The following is a 13,644-nucleotide window of genomic DNA, read 5'->3' as shown; positions in this document are numbered from 1 at the left end:
CAAAAAAAAAGCCAGACATAAAAATAATTGCAACTTATGCTAACACCTATTGTAGATATGAACAATTAGTTTGTTTTAATTCTAGGGCAACAGGATGGCCCCATAGGTCCATGTGCCTTCTCTTCTATTGCTTTAGATAGTGTAAGTTAAACTATCTATGTTAAATTAATAGAATTAAAATCACAATTGCCCTGAGCCTCCACTTAGGAAAACACCTAGCATTTTGGTAGATATTTGGCTCTAGCTAAACCTCAGCCTCTTTGTGGTTGAGGCAAAATTCAAGTTACTGGAACTCTTTGGGTAAAGAAACAACAGATCCTATCACAATACCTATTAATAGGTACTAGGAGGGGAATTTAGGAAAATACAGACTCCTTTTTTTTTTTAAAGCAATTGGGGTTAAATAACTTGCTCAAGGTTACACGGCCAGTTATTTTGTGTGGGTGCCAAGTATCTGAGGCCGAAACCGATTCCAGGTCTCCTGACGCCAGGGCTGGCGCTCTTACTCACTGCACCACCTGGCCGCCCCCCCACCTTTATATATATATATATATATATATATATATATATATATATATATAAAACTTCCCTTTGTTCTTGAGAAGGTAAATACAACTGTTCTTGTTCTTCTTAATCTTCTGATCTAAGATTACTGTAGGATCAATGTTCTTTCCCTACATCTTCCTTCTCCTCTATATCTCAGTCATAGTTTCCTTTTCTCCTTTTTCCAACTGCCTCTGTGATGCTGATTCTGGATCATCTCTTGATGATGTCTCTGTTCTTTCCTCTCTTCTGCTGGGCCTTAAAATCTGAACTAGCTCCAATTTTACACAAGTTTCCCTGGATATAACTAAGGCCCTCTACCAATCAGAACAGATTTCCTGTCACTCTAATCAAAATCTATTTCATTTAAAGTGCCCGGGCCTTTTTTACTACCACGTCTGACCGACAGATTCAACAAGAAGTGTTCTTATCTAACAAAGGTTATAACTGTTAAGTAGAGTGGGGTAATCAATGGACACCTCACTTTTATATGGAGCATGAAGAAATAGAAAAATTATGCAAAGACTTTGACAAGCTCCTCCAAAAGGAGTCAATAAAAATTCAGTGACTTCAGTGGAAGGTGGGTATAGAGAAAGACAATGAAAAATGTGTTGGAAAATGTGATTCAGGATCAAGAAAAAAAAGAGACTAAAGGTTTCCATATTACTCAGATACCTCATGCTTATATTTCATGAATACTTTGTTCTTTAAGAGAGGCAGAAGGCAGGGTAAGCATCAAATATTACCCTAAAAAAGTGAAACTTACTACAGTTTAAGACAGGAAGCAACTAACTAGATCCTGACATGAGAGTCATTTCCAAATCACTTTGTCTATGTGTTGTCAAAACACTGACTACCTAATACAAAGGTCAAAATCAACAACAAAAATGAGAAAAAGTCACTATATGCAATTTAGAACAGTTCCAATCTGACCTATTTAAATAAGTTGTTGGTGCTAAAAATTGGAAATGATTGTAAGAGAAGACACCATTTCTGGGCTTTAATCTCTACATATGTAAAATGAGGAAGTTATTCTCAGTGACCAAAGTAAGGTCCTTTCAAGTCTTAAATCTACAATCTTAAAATATAAGTTAGGAATTTAATTAATAAAAAAATATATTTCTATGATGAAGACTTCAAAAGAGCCCAGAAGCTGCTTCAACCAGCATATTTAGCTGATCTTGCCATGAAAGATACGGCAATGACACTGATTTATAGCAGAGTTATCAGACATATCCCAGGTGCATGCTTCCACCTGCAAAACTCCTAAGAGCTGTGAGAAGCAGATTAAAACGTAGTTGGGAAATGTTTAGCAAAAGGAAATAAAAATACAATAAAAATAGACAATGTTAATTTGTGATTTTCTAAGTCACTAAGCAGCCTACAGCAGTTCATTTCTCTTTGAGTTTGGCATCACCGGTTTATAATACAAACCATTTATAATACATTGCATAGAAAGATGGAAGAATATTAACAGTATTACCTTATAAAACAGCAAAAAGAAATGAAGGGGAAAATGATTTTGAAAAAGGTTTGTCATAAGACCTAACTAAGGTACATCATCCCAAGAGAAATTATAGATAAAACTAGAAGGACAAGTAGATAGAAAATAGAAGAGACATGTCACATTTCTTTAGCAATCTATTCTCATCATTAATGACAGCAGAACTACTACATTTGCATTATATAAGGAAGTAGACATGGAATTTAAAAGATGAAGAGTATCTGGAACAAACCAGGTACACAGGAGAAATCTGTGGGGGATATGACCCAATTTTGAAAGCACTGAAGGATCCGTGCTCATATCTCAATGATGATACTAAAAAACTAGGAAAATAAATATATGAATGGTTTTACCAAAAAAGGTAATTATGAAGCTATCAGCAACTAGTGTCCCACGTGCTTACTTTTTCATTTCTATAAAATATTTATGAGAATGACCTACTAATGTATTGAGTATATACATGAAAACATAAGAACAAGGAATAGGGAGACTTCTAGACAATTTTTTGCAGCAGACTATATTTTCAGTCACATAATTAACAGAAAGGTGTTGAGAATAGGACATTTTGATTATGTTGATTGTTTAATTGCAAAAAAAAAGAGGCATTTAACTTAATGGCAGCTAGGTGGTACAGTAGATAGAGTGCCAGGAGTCAGGAAGACCTGAGTTCAAATTCAGCCTCAGACACTTGCTAGCTCGGTGACTCTGGGCAAGTCACTTCACCCTATTTGCCTCAGTTTCCTCATCTGTAAAATGAGCTAGAGAAGGAAATGGCATAGCACTTCAATATCTTTACTAAGAAAAACCTGAAATAGGGTCATGAAATGTAATACTCGACTAAAAATGACTGAACAACAATTTAACCTGACAGAGCAAATCTCAATCTTGAAGGTTTTCTTTCAACAGGAGTCTAATACCCGTGTTTCCCTGATAATAAGACCTATCCTGAAAATAAGCCCTCCCCTTACTGTGTAAGATTCCTCTGAAATAAGCCCTCCCCCGAAAATAAGCCCTATTGAGATTGCTACTGTAGTGAAGGTGATCCCCTGCACTACACGCTACATTACGGTACCCTCTGTATGCACCGTCCCCCCCCACCCCCCCACACCCCGTGAAACGCACGCCGCGCTCCGAGCTGCATCCAATCAGAGCTGCAGCAGTGAGCGTGTCATCCTGTTTTTCCCCAGTGATTTGCTTATTGAATAAAGGTACATTTTTTTGTTCACATTTACCTGTTTATTAAAATTGCTGTCAATGTTCATTAAAATAAGCCCTCCCCTGAAAATAAGCCCTCTGGTGTTTTTCTGTCCAAAAAATAATAAGACAGTGTCTTATTATCGGGGAAACATGGTATAAAGAGTAGTATGCATCAATATAAGCCAGGTTCAAGGCAGAATGTTTGAGTTCCTCATAGTTATGGAAATATGAATCAAGATCCTATCCTTTACATTAGCTACCAACAATCCATGAACAATAAATTAAATAGCAAACTTTTAATTAAAACTGAATGGCAAATTAAGTAACAAGGGAAAATTCCCCGTACACAAAGGGGCACAATATTCCATAGATTCACATGCCATTTTAGTAAAAGAGGGGATGTTCCCTGGACGGCTTATAAAGTCAGGTTTTCATCCCAAGGGGAATCACTGCTTACTGCTTTATCACCTGGAAACCATTTTCCCTGTGTTCTCTGATGCTCCTCGGCTACTCTTCCTTTCTGCCTCTGAAATTTCCACTTGCTACTATCATCTACTTAGGGGCTGCTTCTCTACTGAGCTACTATTGGCATCTACTACTGGATTTTTTTCCTTGGTAATATAGAGATACTTTCTAGAACTTTTTTTAAAATTAATTTATTTTTTAGTTTTCAACATTTGCTTCTATAAGATTTTGAATTCCTATTTTTCTCCCCATCTCTCCTCTCCCCACACCCCAAGACAGCATGCATTCTGATTACCCCTCCCCACATCTGCCCTCCCTTCTATCACCTCCCACCATTCTCTTATCCCCTTCCTTTCAATTTTCCTGTAGGGCAAGATAGATTTCTATACCCTGTTATCTGTACATCTTATTTCCCAATTTTTAAACAATTAAATTAAAAATTAAACAATTTTTAACATTTGTCTTTAAAACTTTGAGTTTCACATTCTCTCCCTTCCTCCCTCCCCACCCACCTTCATTGAGAAGACAGGTAGTTTGATATAGATTATACATACGTAGTCATGCAAAACACTTCTACACAGTCATGTTGTGAAAAACTAAATATACTTCCCTCCATCCTATCCTGACCCCCATTTATTCTATTTTCTCCCTTCACCCTGTCCTTCCTCAAAAGTATTTGCTGCTGATTACCCCCTCCTCCAATCTGCCCTCCCTTCTATAACCCCCCCCCCTTTCTCCTTACTTTCCTATAGAGTAGGATAGATTTTCATACCCAATTGAGTGTGTTATTCCCTCCTTAAGCCAAATCCGATGAGAGTAAGGCTAGAACTCTCTTCTGATGCTGGGATTACATCTTTCTCAAAGGAAATATTATCACTCATTAGTGAAATTGTTTGTAACTAGGGCTAATTAGCAAATAAAGAATGAAAAGAGGCAATTTATAGGATCATATATTGAGAAATAGAAGGGACCTTTGAGGTCATCTAGTCCAACCACCTCCTTTTATAAGTGAAAAAAATGAGGTCTTAGGCATTTAAAAGATTTACTCAAGGCAAGGGGCAGCTAGGTGGTGCAGTGGACAGAGAACCAGCCCTGGAATCAGGAGGACCTGAGTTCAAATCCAGCCTCAGACACTTAACACTTAACTAGTCATGTGACCTTAGGCAAGTCACTTAACACCAATTGCCCTGCCCTCCCCCCTCCAAAAACAAAAAGAAAAAAAGATTTGCCCAAGCTGGGATTTGAACTCAGTGTTCTAACTATAAATGTAGTATTCTTTCCCCTGCACCAGAAAAAAAATAACATATCACCTATCTGAGATTATATGCAGTATTCCACACCCAGAGTTGCCCCATCTCTGCAATGAAAAGGAGAGAGTTGCATCCTCCAAGCTCTTCTTTGAATTCAAACTTCATCACTATAATTATATAGAACTCAATTTCTAATTTTTTTATTTTTTTCTATTGTTTTAATTCTTGTGTATAGTGTTTTCCTGGTTCTGCTTATTTCACTTTGCATAAGTTCATATAAGTCTTCCCATGCTTCCTTGAATTCTTCATATTCAGTATTTCTCATAGTACAATAATATTCCATTACTTTCGTGTCCCAAGATTTCAGCTTTTTTGTTAGTCAGGCTCATAGCAGCACTTAGCACAGAAGAGGCCCTCAAGTCAAGGTCTTTCTTTTCCAACTATTCTGTCTACTTAATATTTAGATTGTGATAAATAAATTTCTTCAAACTCTTCTCATGACCCTGGTACCTGGAACTACAACTGTACAAACTACTCTGAAGTTTCTATAAGCTTCAAGGAGGCATTTGGTCATACTGGTACTGGTGTCCTTTGCGCTGCTTTCCTGAAACTTCAACAGGTAATCACCCTTAATTCTCCTTTCAGAAAAAAAAAATTCACATTCTTTGCAGATTCTAGTACATAGTAATAGTTTTTAAGTACACGCCAACCACCCATTAATTTTCATATGGTAGTGTTACATGAAGTTCACCAAAGTTACAGGAGACATATTTAGATACATAACCATAAGCATCACATGGCAAAGTTTCATGTAGACCAGTCATTCAGTCAATAAAAATTCATAACTGGGGGCAGCTAGGTGGCGAAGTGAATAGAGCACTGGCCCTGGAGTTAGAAAGACTTGAGTTCAAATCTGGCCTCAGACACTTAACACAAAACTAGCTGTGTGACCTTGGGCAAGTCACTTAACCCCAATTGCCCTACTTTCCCCCCTCCAAAAAGCAGAAAAAGAAAAATCTAAAAAAAAATTCATCAACTGCCTATTCAAACCAAAAACAGGATGAAGAATTTCATCAAAGGATTTCAGCAGTCATCTAATCTAACCCAAATACCCCAAAGAATTCCCTCTACAATATGCCTAACAAATTATTATCTAGCATTTGCTTGAAGACCTCCAATGAGGCCACTACATCCCAAGGTAAGCTATTCCACTTTTGGACAAAGAACCATAATTGTTAAGAAGTATTTCCTGACAAAAAGTCTAAATTCACCTCTTTGAGACCACTACCCATTATTCCTTCAAGGTTATTGCCAGTCATCTTGACTTTTGTCTTACCACTGTACTCCAATGACTCTGGAGAAAAGAGTGAGGCTGATGACTTTGTGGAGCTCTGCCTCACTTAAATCCAGTCCACTCACAAGTCAGGACATCCCCTTCAGGATATCATTGGTCCTCTCTAAGAACAACATTGCTCCACATTCTGCCCTCTGGAGCCAAACAGAAAAATGTCAAATCCCTTTTCTACTTATAGCCCTTCAGGTACTTGAACACACCTAGCATGTGTCCCCTGAGTTTTCTCTTCTGTATGCTAAGTACCCCTAGTTCCTTCAGCCCATCTTCTTATGGCCTAAATTCAAGGCCCTTTACCTTCCCAGTTGCCTTCCTCTGGATTCTTTCCATTACATGATACATTGAGATTACATACAAAAGCACATTATATACACTCCACTAATGGGAACCACTTAGTGATATGTGTAACTTCTCTATTAATTTACCCTTAGAACATCACATGTCTGGTCATTGGATAGATAATTCTGCCTCCAGCTGTTAACTTGTCATCCATTCTGCCTCAGTATCCTCAGTGCACTGGCCTATAATCATTGGATAATAGATTTGGAGCTGGGAAGAATTTCAGAGACTATCTTATCTAATCCTTTCATTTTAGGAATGAGGAAATTAAGTCTCTGGCACACTAAGTGACTTATCTAGAGTCACACAGTTAATAAGTATCAGAGGTAGGCAATGAATACAGATCCTAAGTGCCAGTGCTCTTTCTGATGTGCCATACTACCTTCTAGTAGCGCCTATAGAGAGTACAGGCTGAATATCACTAAATCATGAACCAGGCTCTGTAAGAAGCCTCAGTCTCCTTGGTGGTCTTCACAGCCAGAGTATGAAGCAAGGAAAGGGTTGCCTCTGTATGTAGCTCTCCATCTCTGTTTAGGCAAATATTCCACAAGCTGGAGTAGTCCTGACAAGTTTTCTCAATTTTCAAGAGGATTATACCAGCTTTGATACAGCAGTATCGCTACTAGGTCTATACACCCCAAAGACCAAAGAAATAGGGAAAGGACCCATATGTAACAAACTATGGCAGCTCTTTTGTAGCATCAGGGAACTGGAAACCAATGGGGAGCCCATCAACTGGGGAATAGATAAAGATATTGTGGTATAAGAATGTAATGAAATGGTATTGTGCCATAAAAAAGAATGAAACCTGAGAAGGCCTATTTGAAGTGGTGCAGGATGAACTGAGTAGAAGAAGGACAGCAATTTATACAATAACAACAGCATTGTAAAGAAAAACATCTTGGAAATACTTAAGGACTCTGATGAATGCAATGATGTTACCAACCTCCTGACAGAGGGGTGATGGACTTAAAGAGAAATACATTCTTTTTTTTTTTGGAGGGGGTAGGGTAGGGCAATTGGGGTTAAGTGACTTGCCCAAGGTCACACAGCTAGTTTTTTTGTGTCAAGTGTCTGAAATCAGATCTGAACACAGGTCTTCCTGACTCCAGGGCCAGTGCTCTACTAACTTCGCCACCTAGCCACCTGAGAAATACATTCTTAAACATAGTTAACATAAGGCTATGTGTTCCTTGACAATACATGTTTGTCACAAGAATTTTGTTTTTTTACTTCCTTTTTTTTTGGTGGAAAAAGGAGTGAGGTACTGATAGAATTGCCCTGAAAAAGAAAAAGAAAAGGAAAGAAAAGAGGGTCATTAAAGCATTTTTTAATGAACAGAAGGGTTTTTGTTTGTTTGTTTTAACGCTCCTGTATTCCCTCTGTGTGATGCTTCAGCAGCTAGCTGAATAGAACAATCTACCCATCCCTTCTTTCTCATTATATCACAATTAGATCTTTGTGTACCCTCCTCTTTTCTCTCCCCTCTTCACGAACTATACCTCCCCTCCAAAGTCTACTCCAAAGAGGCAAAGAATCTAATCCAGACCCAGGATTGCTGGAGAGCCAGTGTCCCCATCCCCCCTTTCCTCGTCCGTCACTGTCACAGAACCCATTCTGACAAGATCTCTAAGGATAAAGTAAGGCCTCAACTCCTCTTCATTATCTTCTCAACTCTGGGTTTTGTCCCTGTTTATTTTGGCAAAGAGACCTCAGTAGACCCAGGATCACAAAGAATGACTAAATGGCTTACCAGAATAACAAGGAGAAAAGAGGCAAAGACTCTCTAGCTAGTCAGAGAATGGGAGCAAGGTCAACCCCACTTTATAACTTGCCCTAACCCAGAACCAGAGAAACCTAGAGCCTCAGTTCAATTCAACAAATATTTATAGCACCTACTCTGTACAAACCACTAGGGGATACAGAGGTGGAAAAATGACATTTCCTAACCAAGCATATAGTGGTGAGAAGTCACAAATAGCCAGGGATTCCCGATTTCTTTTATGAAACCTTCCAACAGAGGGGAAATAATCCCTTCTCCTTTCATTGAACAAGTGTCCTCCCTCCCAGCTCCTATCCCCACATAAACCCAAGGACTTTAATAGCTGGGGCAGCTGGTCTTAAGTCTGAGAAAACCAGGAGGCCTACCCCAGGGTCCTTAGGGAATTAATCCCTCATAGTTATAAAAAGCTAATTTGGAAGAAAGGCAGTAGCAGACTATTTCTGCTTACTTCATGCCAATCCCTTGTTGATAGACCTCAGGGGCTGTCAATTGGAGTCTTATTTTGGGGTGGTCTCATGGGTTGAATTATTTACAGCTACTGGATATTTACTTAGTATTAAGTTGTAGGCAGCGAAGAGAACCCTGAGGAAATGGAGTATTTTCCTAGTTGTATTCTCTTTTCCCATTCCTGTTGTGCACCAAAACTGACTACTGTCTTAATCCACTTAGCTAATTAACATCAATTTGTTTTTACAAAAGGATAGTTATATTTACTTCAAAGATATAGTATTAACAAAATTATAAATATTTCCTTTCAGTACTTCAGGGGCATACTGTCCCCAGCCCAGTTTGATCTCTAGGGAGAGTGAGTTCAAACTTGACACAGTGTCTCCATAATATTCTTCCCACCAAGTTCACATCCAGATGTAGCACCATGACTGGAAGAGTCCTTGTCCTAACCACTGCTGATTCCCAAAGGTCATGGGGCTGAAGATTGCTTCTTTCAGCTTATGTTGATGCTGGACTGGTTGCAGAACAGCCGTAACTCCTAGATTCCCAAATCTCAGGTGGCTTATTTTCCTGATCTTTCAAAACACAAAGTCATCATTTCCAATTTACTTTATCTAATGGAGAGAGAGAGAGAGAGAGAGAGAGAGAGAGAGAGAGAGAGAGAGAGAGAGAGAGAGAGAGAGAGAGAGAGAGAGAGAGAGGAGAAACATCAAGGCAGGCAAAGAACTGAGACCCATATTCACAAAGCCACGTGTTGGCCTCAGAGGGAGGGGTCCCAAAGCCTCTTCCCTTCCAGCATTGTCTCTGACAAGTCGACATCAAGAAAGGAGTCAAACCAAGCGCAGCAATCCAACCAGCATAGACTCTGAAGCCAACTAAGGTCTCTTGAAAGCTCCCCCTGTTCCAATTCAGCAGTAAATGCTGTTCAGCATATAGTTAGACTAGACCAAATTACAGTATATCTATATGTGTTTCAAAGTCCCTCCAAGTCACTTCTATTATACATCATCATAATTCTCTTGGAAGCAGGCTCCCTAGTCTCTTCCATATGGGGAAGTGCACCAGCTAGGTACTTGGTGTTGTTGTTATTCAGTTGTTTCCAACTCTCCATGACCCCCATGAACCACAGCATATCAATACTGTCCATGGAGTTTTCTTGGCAAAAATACTGAAGTGGTTTGCCATTTCTTTCCTCAGTGGATTAAGCCAAACAATGGTTAAGTGACTTGCAGATCACACAGCTAGTAAGTGTCTGAGGCCATATTTAGACTCAGGTCTTCCTGACTCCAGGCCCAGCAGCACTTTATCCACTAAGTCATCTAGCTACTCCAAACACTCTGTATAGACTCATAAGGACTAGGCTAACTGACCAGTTCCCCATTACATGTTTGTTGAACTTCCTACTACTGTTTCACACCTATAGTGATGTTGTGCTAAATGGAAGTAAATAGTTTTCTTTCCTCTGTAACAGTTTAAACTCCAGGGACAAGAGAGTACTAGAATAGTTCTCTTTCCTTCTCTTCCTTCTGTAACAACAACCTTGACCACTTCCTTATTCATGAAGGTAGAATATGTTTTGAGTAGAACTAGAAAAATAATTAAAGAGGAGGAAGTTTTAGTGGAAGTTGATTCAAAGTATTTAGCCTGTTAGATGATATGGAATAAAAGCAAAGTTCTCAAAGATAATACCACTTTAGAACCATTTCTTCTCATATATCTTCAATTTCTATTGCTAGAACAAATAATTATATTAATTAACCAGTAATTCATGTTTTTTTAATTTATTAAACAACCTTGTATAATATTGTTATAAGATATTATATCATGGAATCATAAAATGAAGGGCCCTTAGGTCTTATGACCTTGAATATAGTAGATATTTGATATAAAAATGGTAAAAATTGGTTGGAAAAAATGGTAAAAAAAAAATATATGGTTAAAAAAAGGTCCTCTTGCAGATGTGTTTAGACAAGGTTAATTCCTTGATAAGAAGGTTAACTTTCTGGCACTTATTTATGTCTCTGATAAAATGTTCATTTGTGTTGTTCTGGGTGCTCAGTAGCCCTTTGACATGACATTTGAGGATGATTCTAGTCCTGACTGCCCAAAGATCTGTCTGTCCAGGGCCTAACAGCAGAGCCTACAGGAAACTAATTCCATGGCACTCTCTCTTATGGAGCTCCCTCCCAACCCTCCCAGCCCACAATGGGGCCCAGAACCTAGAACCACCCCAAGATTCTTTCCCCTAATGCTCCCAATATCAAATCCCCACCCACTCCAATCCTATAAGGAAAGCACCACCCAGAGTACAACCCAAAGATCCTGAGACAACATCTGCCCTGTAGCTGAACCTCTATAAGAGCAGAGGTTGTCTCATCTTGTTAGAATGTGAGCTTTTTGAGAGTAGGAATTGTCTTCATTTCCTGTTTGTATTTCCCATGTTTGGTACATAATAAGTGCTTATTAAATGCTTTTCCATTCTATTACATTAGTCCATCTTGGCTGATCATACTCTTAGCCTTTGAAGGACAAATAAATGCCACTGGGTAGTACCAATGCAATATTTACAGCACCCATGATCACGATAAAGACCATGACGTTTGATCGCAAAATATACCAAACTCTCCAGACAGAGGATAGAACTAAAGCATTTATTTAGACACCAGAAAACTGAATCCCAAAACCAGTAAGCCAATTCCATTATAGTACCAAAGATATTCAGAAGCCATAATTACACTGAGAGCCACAGCATCCTTTAGCTTTCCCACAAACCAATACAAGATCAATATTTACTCACAAACCTCTCTATCTCCTTGCCTGAGCTCCTCTCTCCCCCAATCATCTGACTACTCTCACTACCAGTTTCCTGTGGGCTCTGCTTCCCTTCAGCAAACTCTTCCCACCGAAGGTTCCATGTGACTATATTTAGCCTAGTAGGGGGCAGAGTTAATCTTCACAGCAGGGAAATTTCCTGTGGGCCCTGTTCTACCCTTTAGCAAATTCTCTCCATCACAGTCTCCATGTGATTACATTCAGCCTATCAGGGGGCAGAGTTTACTTTCAAAGCAGAGGAGTTCTTCAAACTCCCCTCTAGATCTATTAAGGAGCAGGGAAGATTTTCAAATTCCCATTCTCATCACACACTGCCAACCTAAAAAACAACATACAAAGGGCTTACAAAAACGTGAATGGAAAAAACAAACACCACAAAACAATCAAAAGTAAATGTTGTGCAATTACAAAGAACTAGCCTGGCTCCAAAGGAGAGGCAGGAGAAGCTACCTCCCCCACCCACTGCCCTTCCTACAGAGGTTGGAGGTGGGGAAAAGTGCATACATTCTCAGATTTTTCTTCTATTTGGTGATCAGTTTTGCTGGTTGTTTCTTCTCTTCCTCTTTTTCTTTTAAAAATATTCTTTGTTGGTTTCCCTGGAGGTCTTTCTACATAGAAAAGCTGGTCTTCCTCCTTCTTAGGCCAGAGTACCTGGGGGCTACCTACAAAGAGAAATTAATTTCTGTGAAGATTATATCCCAGCAGATCTTGGTATCAGCTCTTCTAAATCAGAATGTCTGCAAAAGTAAGGAAGACTTCGATGCTAATTTCACAAACGCCAGAGGAACAAGATAGGATTCTAATAGTGAAGATGGAAGAGGAAGAAATCCATACCTGTGAGCTTTAGGAACCCTGCCTCCACTGGAACAACTGCTATAGCCCAGAAACATTTCGGCAGCATTTCAGGCAGTTTGGCTACCAGGATTCACATGGGCCCCGTGAGGCCCTGAGTCAACTTCGGGAATTTTGCCATCTGTGACTGAGGCCTGAAATGCATACAAAGATGCAGATCTTGGAGCTGCTGGTGCTAGAGCAGTTCCTGGCAATTCTAACCAAAGAACTACAGACCTTAGTACAAAAGCATCAACCAGAGAATGGAGAGGAGGCAGTGACTGTGCTGGAAGATTTGGAAAGGAAGATTGATGGACCAGGAGAGCAGGTCTCATTTCATCAACAAAATCAGGAAGAGATGGTACTTCAAGGAGCAGATCAGGAGTCTCTAAGCCTCCAAGTCCAGCCCATGGTTAACCAGCTCAAGAGGGCATCTTGGGAACTCCACACCCTAAGACAAAGTGGTGATGACACCAGAGTGGAAAAGGTAGAACTGACTCCAAAGCAGATTTCTTCTGATATAGAGTCACATGGTAGAAGAACATCAGATATAAAGACGAGATATAAGAAGGAAGAAAGAAAAGAAGGAAATGTAAGCGTCTTTTGTTTTGGAACTCATTCTCCTTGTGGCTGAATGGAAACAAACCAATAACCAATAAAGCAATGACCTCCCTATTAAAAAAAAATTCTTTGTTATATAGGATGGCTCTCTGGGAGAGGGGAAAGAGAAGGTACAGGAAAATTTAGGCAATATAAAAAAGATATCAATAAAAATTTTTTAAATGTCTGTTGGATTAAATTTGTTGATTCTTAACAACTTCCTTATTTTATAAATACAGAGACTAAGGCTGAAGTGGTGTGGGAAACAATGGGAGAAATTTTGTTTCTGCAGGATTAGAAGCACTCCTGTCTTTGAGTGATAGAATGTAAGTCAGAGGTGACTGGCCCTAATCAGAGCTGTGATCTAACAGAACCAGGCTTCTGATCAGGTAAAAGGTTAGAAGTTTTCAAGCATGCTTAACAAGCTGTTTGAGGGGCACTTGAAATAGGCAATTCAGAAGGTTGCTCCTAGCCAATGGAGAACAAGACAGGAAATTTG

At 39.2% G+C, this 13,644-nt stretch overlaps 1 pseudogene; it reads left to right on the top strand.

Annotated features, from left to right (window-relative positions):
- The first annotated feature begins 12,309 nt into the window (after positions 1-12,309).
- On the top strand, positions 12,310-13,191 carry LOC138154949 (zinc finger protein 396 pseudogene; annotated as a pseudogene).
- Positions 13,192-13,644: the final 453 nt, after the last annotated feature.

The sequence above is a fragment of the Petaurus breviceps genome, unplaced genomic scaffold (assembly GCF_028583685.1).
Source record: "Petaurus breviceps papuanus isolate PSGF00001 unplaced genomic scaffold, PetGlider_PUasm1.0 91133, whole genome shotgun sequence".
In the NCBI taxonomy this organism is placed as follows: domain Eukaryota; kingdom Metazoa; phylum Chordata; class Mammalia; order Diprotodontia; family Petauridae; genus Petaurus; species Petaurus breviceps.
The sequence above is the reverse complement of the archived record's forward strand: the minus strand, read 5'-3'. Positions and strand labels throughout refer to the sequence as shown.